Source organism: Arvicola amphibius, chromosome 6, assembly GCF_903992535.2.
Source record: "Arvicola amphibius chromosome 6, mArvAmp1.2, whole genome shotgun sequence".
NCBI classification, from domain to species: Eukaryota; Metazoa; Chordata; class Mammalia; order Rodentia; family Cricetidae; genus Arvicola; species Arvicola amphibius.
Genome location: NC_052052.2, coordinates 84305999 through 84319150, shown reverse-complemented (window position 1 = coordinate 84319150; position 13152 = coordinate 84305999).

The following is a 13152-nucleotide window of genomic DNA, read 5'->3' as shown; positions in this document are numbered from 1 at the left end:
CATTAAGGAAAAACAGTTTTTTTCAAACTCATATTTGCTGTTGGAGTTCCAAGCAGAAATTATGCCAAGAGTCTGCTTCCAATGACACATAGTTATAACAGAAACATATTTTGTATTAGTACAAATTTCATTTACTGGAACTAGAAACAAAATACTGTTTGATGTGAGGATATAAAGAACACAAGAAAAAGGCAGGTATTTAGGTTTTATTTTATGTCAGCCTTGCACCAGCTTTATCTGGTATGCAGTATGTTATTCATTTTACTGTAGTATGAATTAAGACTCAGAAAGCTTAAGTGCAAGATCATTCATCCTGTCAATGGAAGAACTTAGAGTTAAACCCAAGACAGTCTGACCCAGGAGGCCCCTGTTCTTATTAACTCCACTACACAGGTCAGTGTGGTTTTACCATGGAGGAAGGATGGTTAACTAGAGAGAGGGATAAACGGTGCTGTAGACCTCCAGACTTGTCTTCCTGTCAGGCAGTACTGAACAAACTGCTCATGAATTTCTTTCAAATGTGAAACTGTGGGTGTAGCTCAGCTGAAGATGAGGTGACTACAGCGCTCTCCTGGGCCACAAGTATCTGAGGGATGAACATGCAGATGGTTGACTTGGGCTTTCTCTTCTCCTTCTCCTCTTCCTTTTTTTTGTTCTTTATGTTGTGTGTGCACACGTGTCCCAGTGCACATGCCTGTGCCTGTGCTGCTATATGCAGAAGTCAGAAGAGGATAGCAGCATCTCCCTCTAGCTCTTCTTCCCCTTGTTGCCTTGAGAGGATCTCTCACTGAATCTGGAGTTTGCTGTTTTTCAGCTAGGCTGATTGACCAGCAAGTTCCAGCAATCCTCCGGTCTCCGTCGTCCACCAAGTGCTGGGGTTAAATGTGCATTCTGCCATGATCATCCTTTTAGTGTGAGTCCTGAGGGTCTGATCTGACCTTGCTGAAACCCTTATCTCTTCCCAGTCCCTCACACATAGGCTGGCTTTGAACTTACAATGTAGCCCTGAATGGCCTAGATTTGTGCCAATCCTCCTGATTCAGCCTCCTGAATCCTGAGATTACAGGTAGTAACACCACACCTGGCTGTGGATTGTTGCTTTTCTAGTAATGAATTAGAAGATGCTTCTATAGCCGAAAACAACAGCTATTCCCTTCCACTTAGACTGCAGTTCAGGAACTCAGGAACCTTCCTTGTCACTAGTCACGCTAATACTCTTCCTCCATCTGACACCTCATGTAGACTATGTGACAGAAAAGCTAAGACAGTTGAGAAATGACTAGACAAAGTGTGTGGCTAAGGGGTCTCAGGAGTTTATGTATAACCAGCTAACAGCCCATTTTTAACTAGCTAGCACTTCTGAAATAAACTGGCTAATAGGAAATAGATTTAATAACCTTGACCTCAGTCTTACTCTCAACTAATTGAACAAATAGCTCATTCAGAAAGCCTGTGCAAACATTCAAGTTATTTATATGATGCCAAGATGTATTCAGTGCCAAGAAGAATAGCAAGAAACATGAGCTTATTTGAGTCAAGTCCCAAGCAGAAATATTCCTTAGTCCCCTAGAGTCAGAGTGATAGTACATAGTGCTGAAACTCACTCTGCATCTGTCCTTTGTCATGGTTTTGCTCAGTCATTGGGGGTGCACCCCCAAAGAGAACAGCACCGTAGCTCAGCGGTGAAGGGAATATGAAGCAGTTAACAGCTGCCTGCTAACTGACACACTCCTCACAACCAAGCTACAAGTATGGCGTGGGTTAGGTAGGTGGCTAGTGCCAAGGACAGGGTGGTGTTCACACAGGTCCTGCCCCCAGACACTCTGCCTCTGAGCAACAAGATATCCAGGATGAAGAACCATTTGTTTTCTGGATTATGCCTCCTTGAAAGACTTCTGTGGTTCACACTGCTTCTGGAGATCATGCTGGTCTCCGTAGCCTGCAATGCCATGGCAGGTTTTGTTGATGTCGTTGTTTGTGCTGCCTCCAGGAACCAGGTTGATGTTCACAATCTGTGGGCCACCAGAGGCCATGTTACCACTGCCGGCTGCTATGGTCAAGGAAGCTTCTTTTGCAGTGGTGTAACTGCAGAGTCATAACTGAGAAGAAAGACATTGAAGGCTTCTGCGACAACCCCTCCCCACCAAAAAAACGAAACTACTGAAACGAGCCCTTAAAACTGTAATAAAGATGCTGAAAGGTAGTTCTTGTGGTATGGGTGGCGGTGGGAAGGGATTAACTTTTCTTTAAGGGTCTGTCTGCTGTATATGGGCAACAAAAATTGTTGGTTTTTTAAATTTGTTTTTTGGGGTGGGGGCACAAGGGTGGGAGGGTGGATCTGGGGGGATGGGAAGTGAGTATGACTGTTGCCTTGTGCAAAATTCCCAAAATAATAAAAATATTATGTTGGGGAAAATTAAAACTTTCTCATTTCCAGAAGCTTGAATTTGAGATCAAGGGGGTCAGCTGGGTTTGTTTGGTCCTGAGGTTTTTCTCATGGATTAGATTGTAGGCATCTGCCTTCTTATGTCTTCAGGAGGTATTCCCTCTGATCCAGCCCATATCCTTGTCTATTCTTGTAAGGACACTGGCCATATTATGTTAGGGTTCACTGTGAAGACCTCATCTTATTCAATGTATGTATTTTTGTAAGCACAGTTAATCCCATATCAGCTCATGTGGGTTCATGAGGCATTTGATAGAGAGCTGGTTTCCATATAAATGAGAATCAATAGAAGACTTTAAGAGAACAACAGGAACGTGGTCAGAAATGTGCTTTCTTTCTTTCTCCTGGAACTAGCTCTTGTAGACCAGGCTAGCCTCGAACTCACAGAGATCTCTGCCTCCTGAGTGCTGGGATTAAAGGCATGCGCCACCACCACCCAGCTGACGTGTGCTTTTTAAAGTTCATCTGGTTGAATTCAGATAAGAAATAACAAAAGGAAATCCCATGATTTAAGAGATAAAGGTGCTAACAGAAGTTCTCAACCGGTGGGTAGCGACCCCCACAGAGGGGTGGCATTTGAGATATCCTACATACCAGATATTTATACTACAATTCACAATAGTAGCAAAATTACAGGTGTGAAACAGCAGCAAGCTAATTTTGTGGTTGGCAGTCACCACAACACAGGGTCACAGCATAGGAAGGGCGAGGACCACTGTGCTCAGAGATGGGGAAGGAAACGACTGCCCATTCTGGCAAGAGCTTATGTTAGCTTACTTCCAAGATGGTTGGGACGGACGTGGCGTTTAGCAAGTGCAAAGGGCAAAGGTCAACCTAACTTTCTGTGCCTTTATGTAGATAAACAGAATTACTGTGGCAAACACCACAACCAAAGCAGCTTGGGGAGGAAACGGTTGTAGTCCATCATGAAGGGAAGTCGGGGGCAGGAAGTCAACTCAAGAACCTGGAGGCAGGAATTAGGTAGAGGACATGGAGGAACGCTGTTTCCTGGTTTGTTCCCTGTAGATTGTGAACCCACCTCCTTCTGTCTGCCTTCTTCTGGCAGAACCACCTGCCAGAGTGGCGTTTCCATAGTGAATTGGGCCGTCCTGAATCAATCATTAACCAAGAAAAAGCTCCACAGTGTAACTAGAGGTTTCTCTCCCTCCCACCAGTTCCTGAGGCTTAATATTAATTAAAAATGGTTTGGCCTATTAGATCAGGCTAAATATTAACTAGGTTTTACAACTTAACCCATTTCTTTTATTCCACCACGAGGCACTATATCCGATACTCTACCAGCAGCTGCTGACATCTTCTAGACTCTGCCTTCCTTTCCCTTTCCCTTTGCTTGAATTTCCCACCTGGCTATATTCTGCCCTGCCATAGGCCAAGTCAACTCCTTTATTAACCAATGGTAATAAACCATATTCACAGCATACAAAGGGGCATCCCACATCACCACAGGCTTGCTTACAGGCCAATTTTATAGAGGCATTTTTCTGACTTGAGGGTCTCTCTTTCTAAATAACTCTGACTTGTGTCAAGATGAAACAAAAACAAAAACTAACCAGGACAGTTATTAATGAAGATAAAACAAAAAAACAAAAACAAAAAACAAAAAGTCTACATGAGAAATGAAATAAAAATACCCCTTCAGCCAGTGGTTGGAAACCTGATGTTGGTGTCCCTGCATACAAGTTGGTGTGGGGGTTTTGTACACAGTTGGCTGATGTAATAGGTGCTGGCTGAATGAGAGTCGGTGCTAGAATGCACACGCAAAACGCCTTTGTGATGTAAGTAAACCATGTTTCTGTCTTTCTTTTCCTCTTCTTCCCTCATTACTCATAATTCTCTATATATCTTGTCATGAATAGTTTTATGAATTATGTTCAAGACTTTCCCCCTTGGAATATCCTGCACATAATTATAAAACTATTCACAATAACATATATATATATATATATATAATTTTATAGATCAAAAATAAATTGTGTTGGCAGTCCATATGGTTCAATTGAATGGTAGTGATGTTTTGTTGACTTTAATTCCGTTTTATCTGAAGCATAATTAATGATTTTAACAGAATTTAAAAATATTTTAGCCATGAATGTTAAAATGTAAAACTAGATGCTTATAGATGTACTAAAGGGGCTGACAATGCCTCAAGCACTTAGGAGTGTCTCCAGAGATACTTCCAGAGGAAGAGAGCAAAGTGAAGTTCCTAGCACCCACATCAGGCAGATCCCAGCACCTGTGACCCCAGCTCCAAGCCCTCTTGGGCCTCTGCATGCACCTGTACTCACTCAGGGCATGCAGACACATCCTCTCTCTCTCTCTCTCTCTCTCTCTCTCTCTCTCTCTCTCTCTCTCTCTCTCCCTCCCTCCCTCCCTCCCTCCTTCCCTCTCTCTGTAAAATAAATCTTAAAAAATTAAAAACAGTAATAAAAGAAAAGCTAAAATGGGGTTATTATATGTGCCTATGAAGATGATATGGCAATCCCTGGCTTTGTCTTCCATAATTCATTTGATAAACATCACTGTAAGTTTGAGAATTGGTTTTCTGAAGAGAAAGTTCAGCTTTGATGTTGCCACTTTGATTTTATTCAGATGCAAATGAAATTTAAATAGTTTTTAAATGACTACAGAGAATGGACCTTCTTGAAATGGATATTTAAAAAGAATCTCCAGTCATTAAGTGCACTATTTATTTTTTTTCTCTCATGGTTTATTTTTTTTATATTTAAAAATTTCCATCTCCTTCCCTCCTCCTCCCCCCTCCCTCCCCTCCTCCTCCCCCTTCCGTCCCCTCCTTCTCCCCCTTCCCTCCCCTCCCCTCCACCTATACCTCCCCTCCCTCCCTCTCAAGGCCAAGGAGCCATCAGGGTTCCCCACTCTATGCTAAGACTAAGGTCCTCCCAACTCCCCCCAGGTCCAGGAAGGTGATCGACCAAGCTGAGAAGGCTCCCACAGAGCCCGTCCATGCAGAAGAATCAGAGCCCAGAGCCATTGTCCTTTGCTTCTCAGTCAGCCCCCACTGTTGGCCACATTCAGAGAGACGGGTTTGGTCGCATGATCCATCAGTCCCATTCCAACTGGAGTTGGTGATCTCCCATTAGTTCTGTCCCACCGTCTCCATGAGTGAACGCACCCCTCTCGTTCCTGACTTTCTCCCTCATGTTCTCGCTCCTTCTGCTCCTCATCAGGACCTTGGGAGCTCAGTCCAGTGCTCCAATGTGGGGCTCAGTCACCTTCCCCATCTGTCGCCAGATGGAGGTTCCCTCACGGTCCTGACTTTCTTTCTCATGTTCTCTCTCCTTCTGCTCCTCATCAGGACCTTGGGAGCTCAGTCCGGTGCTCCAAGGTGGGGCTCTGTCATTTTCTTCATCTATCGTCAGGTGGAGGTTCTATGGTGATATGCAAGAAATTCATCAGTATGGCTATAGGAACTGGCCTTTTCAAGCTCCCTCTCCTCAGCTGCCCAAGGAACTAACTGGGGGCGTCTCCCTGGAAACCTGGGAACCCCTCTAGGGTCAAGTCTCTTGACAACCCTCAGGTAGCTCCTTAAATTAAGATATATGCTTCCCTGCTCCCATATCCACTCTTCCTATATCCCAAGCACCCCATTCCTCCGAGCTCCCCCCGTTCTCCCCTTCACACTTTTCTCTCCCCATCTTCCCTTGGCCCAGTCTTGCCCAACCCTCAAGTTCCCAATTTTGCCTGGCGATCGTGTCTACTTCCAATAAACCTAGTGTCAGACATTTATTTATTTTAAGACAACTAAATAAGTTTTATTGTGCAGAGAAGTACCAATTTGTATGACAGTGTGAAATAACTGTGGTGCTCAGCTTAATTGAGTGCTGTGTAATCAATCCAATAAGCAATAAAATTTTAACTAGATATATTAAAAACATGGAAGGAATGGTCAAAAGCTACTGACAAACCACATAAGAAATGAAGGGGTGGGCCCATTTGATTTAACACTCTGGAGGTAATAGGACAGACTAAGCAATCTTGCCATAATCTCAGTAATTATGAGTGTGTAGCTTTGCTAGGCTCATCCACAGATGAAAGTGTAAGAATCTTAACCACACTTCCCAGCAATCATCTGGACTCTGATGATCAAGAAACTGGCAAAGGTTATCTCCTGCAGGTTTAAGAGATTGGGAAGCAAGTGCAACAAGGCGCGGGGTTTCCTCCTACTGGCCAACCAAGTCTCTGTATGCATTTATGGTGTGTGTGTGTGTGTGTGTGTGTGTGTGTGTGTGTGTGTGTTACATACATATGTTGATAAATATAATTTGCAGTTAGTAGCTGGAGAGATAGAGCACAAAACTTGTGCTCATTTTAATCATTCTTAAAAATAGAAAAATAGAGACTGGAGAGATGATACAGTGGGTAAGAGCACTTGATGTTCTCGCAGACGATCGGAGTTCTGTTTCCAGCATAAGTATGACAGTTCACAGCATCTCCAATTCCAGAGGCTCCGATTCTAATCCACTTTCAAATATTAATTTCATCTTTCATTACAAGTTTTCAGTCCTACAACAGAAAGCCTTGGTTACTTTTCTTTTAATCTTTGAGTTACATTCTTCTCTTTTTATTTTTGATAAAATATTTTTTCCAATTCTTTCTCCACAGGGACCTGTTCTTGGACCTTCTGTGTTAGACAATTTATCTTTGCTTATATGACATTGTAAGATTTTCTTTCTGTTCCAGTTTCTTTCCAAATGTTTTTGTTATTTCTTCTCCAATACAAATCAAATATAAATGCTTTTATGGTATTGTGTTAGTTGGGGTTATCTAGAGCAACAAACCTTACAGAAAATAGATGTATATTCTGTATATTTTGTACATATATTCTGTACTCTCTTTATATGTATGCATACAGAATATATATGTGAGATTTATTAGAATGGCTTACAGGTTGTGATCCAGCTAGTCCAACAGCGGCTGTCATCTACTAATGGATTTCATGAGGCTGAATGTCTCAGCTATCCTTTAGTATAGACTGGAATCCTGAAGAAGTAGCCTCTAATGCCAGTGACTGAATGTGTAGACGGAGGCTGCTTGTTCATTTCCTGGCTGCCCAGACCCAAAATAATCACACAGAAACTGTATTAATTACAATACTGTTTGGCCTATTAGCTTATGCATATTTCTAGCTAGCTCTTACATCTTAAATTTACCAATTTCTATTAATCTGTGCATGGCCATGTGGTTGTGGCCTACCAGTAAGGTTCTGTCCGGTGACTGGCGTCTGTCTCCTGTGGCATCTATATGGCTTCTCTCTGATTCTACCTACTCTCTCCTCCTCTGTCTGCTTGGAATTCCCACCTTGCCCTACTCTGCACTGCAATAGGAAAAAAGCAGCTTTATTCATTAACCAATGGTATTCATAGCATGTAGAGGGGAATGGATTTCCCTGTAGAGTGAGAGCAAGCAGGCAGAGAGGGAGCTTCCCTCCTCCATCTGCTTTATATGAGCTGGCAGCAGGGGGTATGGCCCGGATGAATGCTGGATTCTCCCACCTTGAAAAAGATCAGGACTAAAAGTGGATTTTCCAACTTTTAGTTGATTGATTTAGAGAAAAAAAATTCCTCACAGCTAGCTGTACTGAGCTCAGGTTTTAATTAATTTCAGATATAGTCAGTTAACAACTAAGACTAGCCATCACAGCTTCACCCCATGCCAGCTTAAGACACGATCCATCTCCTTATGCCATGCCTAATTTCCAAATAAATGTAATAGCCAGGTCATAATTACACCTATATAGCTATTCTATGTACAACTGCAAAAGCATTATATATTTAACAGGGTACATAACATGATGGAACTATCCCTTGTAAACCACAAATGCATTATAAATTTTAGAATAGGTGGTAATATCCCTTGAGAGACATTCTTTTGGTATCTCTAAACTTAAGTATGATAGCCACTGATACACTCTTAATTGTTGTTATATTACACGACAAAGAAATCAAGGAAAGAAAACACAAATATCTGTACAAACACATTCTTAACAAAATATGATAAAACACTCATGTCTATTACAATCTTTGTTTCTGCAACTGGTCACGTGGTCTTAGCTGGTGGTCACGTGGTCTTAGCTGGTATTTAAAAGTACCTTCCTCTACCACCCATTCTGTATCTCTTCCACTCTCAGCAAGACCCCCTGCAGGTGTTCCCTCTTTTCCCAGATGAGTGACTCATACCAGATCTGTGCCCTTTGTCATCCTATCTGGATGAGGTTGCTGTAGTTTTCCATTGACTTCAGTCATAGGACATGGTAGGACCAAGGGACACCCTAAAGGATCTCCTGCACTCCAGACATGATCATTCGTACCTCCATTGTGGAGGGGTAATCCAGTCTCCTCATAGTAACCTGTTTCAACCATCCCTCCTAACATGGTTATTCTTTTCTTAGCCTGTTGGCCAAGGGCATGAGAACCCCAAAGTGCTCAGAGGGTGTCTCAGCTTCCAGTTTAGTGGAATGTTTGTTGTGGCTCCTGGAAGGAATATTTCCCTCATTGGAATAAAAACTTCTAGACAAGCAGAACTTAAGATCATGGAAAAAGGAAGCAAAAATTTCCCTAATGCATCACTAGGGGTGATAGTGAGTGGAACTATTCCCTTTTCCACCCTTGACTCCTGGACCCATGGATCCTGGCTATGGGAGAAAGAGTACCACATACTGGACACTGACTCAGAGCATATACTGCCTTCTGGAGAACCCTGCCTCAACCCTCCAGGCTGCTGCCAGCTAGCTGGAACTATAACTGTCTTCAAAAGGCCATCATTCTATCAGGCCAACTGCTTCAGGATGGTGGGGAACATGGTAAGACCAGTGAATTCTCTGATCCTGGCCCACTGTCCCGCTTCTCTGGCTGTGAAGTGGGTGCCTTGTCAGATGCAGTACTTGGTGAAATACCATAACAGTGGATAAGGCATTCTGTAAGCCCAGTGATGGTGGTTTTGGCAGAAACATTACGTGCAGGAAAGGCAAATCCGTAACCAGAATAAGTGTCTATTCCAGTGTTGTCCTTTCTCAGGGGAAGTGGTCCAATGTAGTCAGCGTGCCACTAGGTCATTGGCTGGCCACCCAAGGGAATGGTGCCATATGTGAAGTTTAGCAATAGCTAAATAATAGCTAGCAGCTTTCGGAGTCACTTGGTAGATGGTTGGAGTAACACACCCAAGTGAAGACTGTGTTGTTTCCAGAGTCCACATAGGCCCGCTAAACATTATGCTTACTTCCTGGTGGTGGGAGAGGCCAGGTACAAGAGCTTGTCCTTCATCTTAGAAGGAGTATCTCTGCATGCCCCACACCACTGGACTCCTAAGAATTTCACTAAGGTAGAAGGTCCTGGAATTTTGGTTGAATTTATTTCCCATCTACTGATGTGCATATGTGTTACCAATGAATTTAAAGTGGTTGCTGCCTCCTGCTCAATTAGTCCAGTCAGCATAATGCCATCAATATAGTGCACCAGTGTGATTTTTTTAATTAAAAATTTCCACCTCCTCCCCGCCTCCCATTTCCCTTCCTCTCCCTCAAATCCCCTCTGCCTCCCTCCCCAGTCCGAAGAACAGTAAGGGTTCCTTGCCCTGTGGGAAGTCCACAGTACTTCCCCTCCATCCAGGTCTAGGAAGGTGAGCATCCAAACAGGCTAGGCCCCTCCAAAGCCAGTACATGCAGTACGATCAAAACCCAGTGCCATTGTCCTTGGCTTCTCAGTAGCCCTCACTGTCTGCTATGTTCTGGGAGTCCGGTTTTAACCCATGCTTTTTCAGTCCCAGTCCAGCTGGCCTTGGTGAGCTCCCATTAGATCAGCCCCACCATTTCAGTGGGTGGGTGCTCTCCTCGCAGTCCTGACTTCCTTGCTCATGTTCTACCTCCTTCTGCTCCTTATTTGAACCTTGGGAGCTCAGTCTGGTGCTCCAATGTGGGGCTCTGTTTCTATCTCCATCCATCGCCAGATGAAGGTTCTATGGTAATATGCAAGATATTCATCAGTATGGCTATAGGAAAGGGCCATTTCCGGCTCCCTCTTCTCAGCTGCCCAAGGACCTAGCTGGGGATATCTCCCTGGACACCTGGGAACCCTTCTAGAGTCAAGACTCTTGCCAACCCTAAAATGGCTCCCTTAATTAAGATATATACTTCCCTGCTCCCATATACACCCTTCCTTTATCCCAACCATTCCCCTAAGCTCTCCCCATCCTCCCCTTCACACTTTTCTCTCTCCATCTCTCCTTAACCCCATCCCACCAGTCCCCCAAGTCCCCAATTTTTGCCCGGCAATCTTTTTGCCTTCCAATATCGAGGAGGATAACTATATGCTTTTCTTTGGGTTCACCCTCTTATTCAGCTTCTCTAGGATCACAAATTATAGGCTCAATGTCCTTTAATTATGGCTAGAAACCAATTATGAGTGAGTACATCCCATGTTCATCTTTTTGGGTCTGGGTTGCCTCACTCAGAATAGTGTTTTCTATTTCCATTTGCATACAAAATTCAAGATGTCATTGTTTTTTACCGCTGAGTAGTATTCCAATATGTATATATTCCACAGTTTCCCCATCCATTCTTCCACTGAAGGGCATCTAGGTTGTTTCCAGGTTCTGGCTATTACAAATAATGCTGCTATGAACATAGTTGAACAAATGCTTTTGTAGTATGATTGTAGCATCTCTTGAGTCTTTGTGTGGTTTTGGTACCAGGGTAACTGTAGCTTCATAAAAGGAATTTGGCAATGACTTTTCTGTCTATATTGTGAAATACATTAAGGAGTATAGGTATTAGGACTTCTTGGAAGTTCTGGTGGAATTCTGCATTGAAACCATCTGGTCCTGGGCTTTTTTTTTTTTTTTTTTTTGGTAGGGAGGTTTTTTTTTTTTTTCTTTTTTCTCATTTTTTTATTCAAGATTTCCATCTCCTCCCCCTTCCCTCCCCTCCCTTCCACCCACACCCCCACTCCACCCCTCTCCAAAGACAAAGAGCCATCAGGGTTCCCCCCACTATGTTAAGTCCAAGGTCCTCCCAGCTCCCCCCAAGTCCAGGAAGGTGAGCAACCAAACTGACAAGGCTCACAGTGAGCCCGTCCATGCTGTAGGGTTCATGTTCATTGCCATTGTCCTTGGTTTCTCAGTCCTCCTCCACCGTCAGCCACATTTAGAGAGTCCAGCTTGGTCCCCTGTTCCATCAGTCCCATTCCGACTGGACTTGGTGGTCTCCCGTTAGATCTGTTCCACCGTCTCAATGGGTAAAAGCACTCCTCGCAGTCCTGGCTTCCTTGCTCATGATCTCCCTCCTTTTGCTCCTCATCAGGACCTTGAGAGCTCAGTCTGGTGCTCCTATGTGGGGCTCTGTCATTTTCTCCATCCAATGCCAGGTGAAGGTTCTATGGTGATATGCAAGATATTCATGAGTATGACAATAGGATCTGGACATTTCTGGCACCCTCTCCTCAGCTGCCCTAGGAACTAGCTGGGGTCATCTTCCTGGACACCTGGGAACCCCTCTAGAGTCAAGTCCCTGCCAACCCTAGAATGGCTCCCTTAACTAAGATATATAGTTCCTTATTCCCATATCCACCCTTCCTATACCCCAACCATCCTATTCCACCAAGCTCTTCCCATCCTCCACTTCACCCTTTTCTCTCCCCATCCCCCCATCCCACCCCACCCCCATGTTCCCATTTTTTGTCCGGCAATCTTGTCTACTTTGGGTTCACCTTCTTATATAGCTTCTCTAGGATTTTTTACGAATTATAGGCTCGATGTCCTGTATTTATGGCTAGAAACCAATTATGAGTGAGTACATCCCATGTTCCTCTTTTTGGGCCTGGGTTACCTCGCTCAGGATGGTGTTTTCTATTTCCATCCATTTGCATGCAAAATTCAAGATGTCATTGTTTTTTACCGCCGAGTAGTACTCTAATATGTATATATTCCACACTTTCTTCATCCATTCTTCCACTGAAGGGCATCTAGGTTGTTTCCAGGTTCTGGCTATTACAAATAATGCTGCTATAAACATAGTTGAACAAATGCTTTTGTAATATGATTGGGCATCTCTTGGGTAAATTCCCAATAGTGGGATTGCTGGGTCCTGGGGTAGGTTGATCCCAAATTTCCTGAGAAACCTCCACACTGCTTTCCAAAGTGGTTGCACAAGTTTGCATTCCCACCAGCAATGGATGAGTGTACCCCTTACTCCACATCCTCTCCAGCAAAGGCTATCATTGGTGTTTTTGATTTTAGCCATTCTGACAGGTGTAAGATGGTATCTCAACGTTGTTTTGATTTGCATTTCCCTAATTGCTAAGGAGGTTGAGCATGCCCTTAAGTGTCTTTTGGCCATTCGAACTTCTTCTGTTGAGAATTCTCTGTTCAATTCGGTGCCCCATTTTTTAATTGGGTTAATTAGCGTTTTAAAGTCTAGTCTCTTGAGTTCTTTATATATTTTGGAGATCAGGCCTTTGTCTGTTGCGGGGTTGGTGAAGATCTTTTCCCAGTCAGTAGGCTGCCTTTTTGTCTTAGTGACAGTGTCCTTTGCTTTACAGAAGCTGCTCAGCTTCAGGAGGTCCCATTTATTCAATGTTGCCCTTAATGTCTGTGCTGCTGGGGCTATACGTAGGAAGCGGTCTCCTGTGCCCAAATGTTGTAGAGTACTTCCCACTTTCTCCTCTAACAGGTTCAGT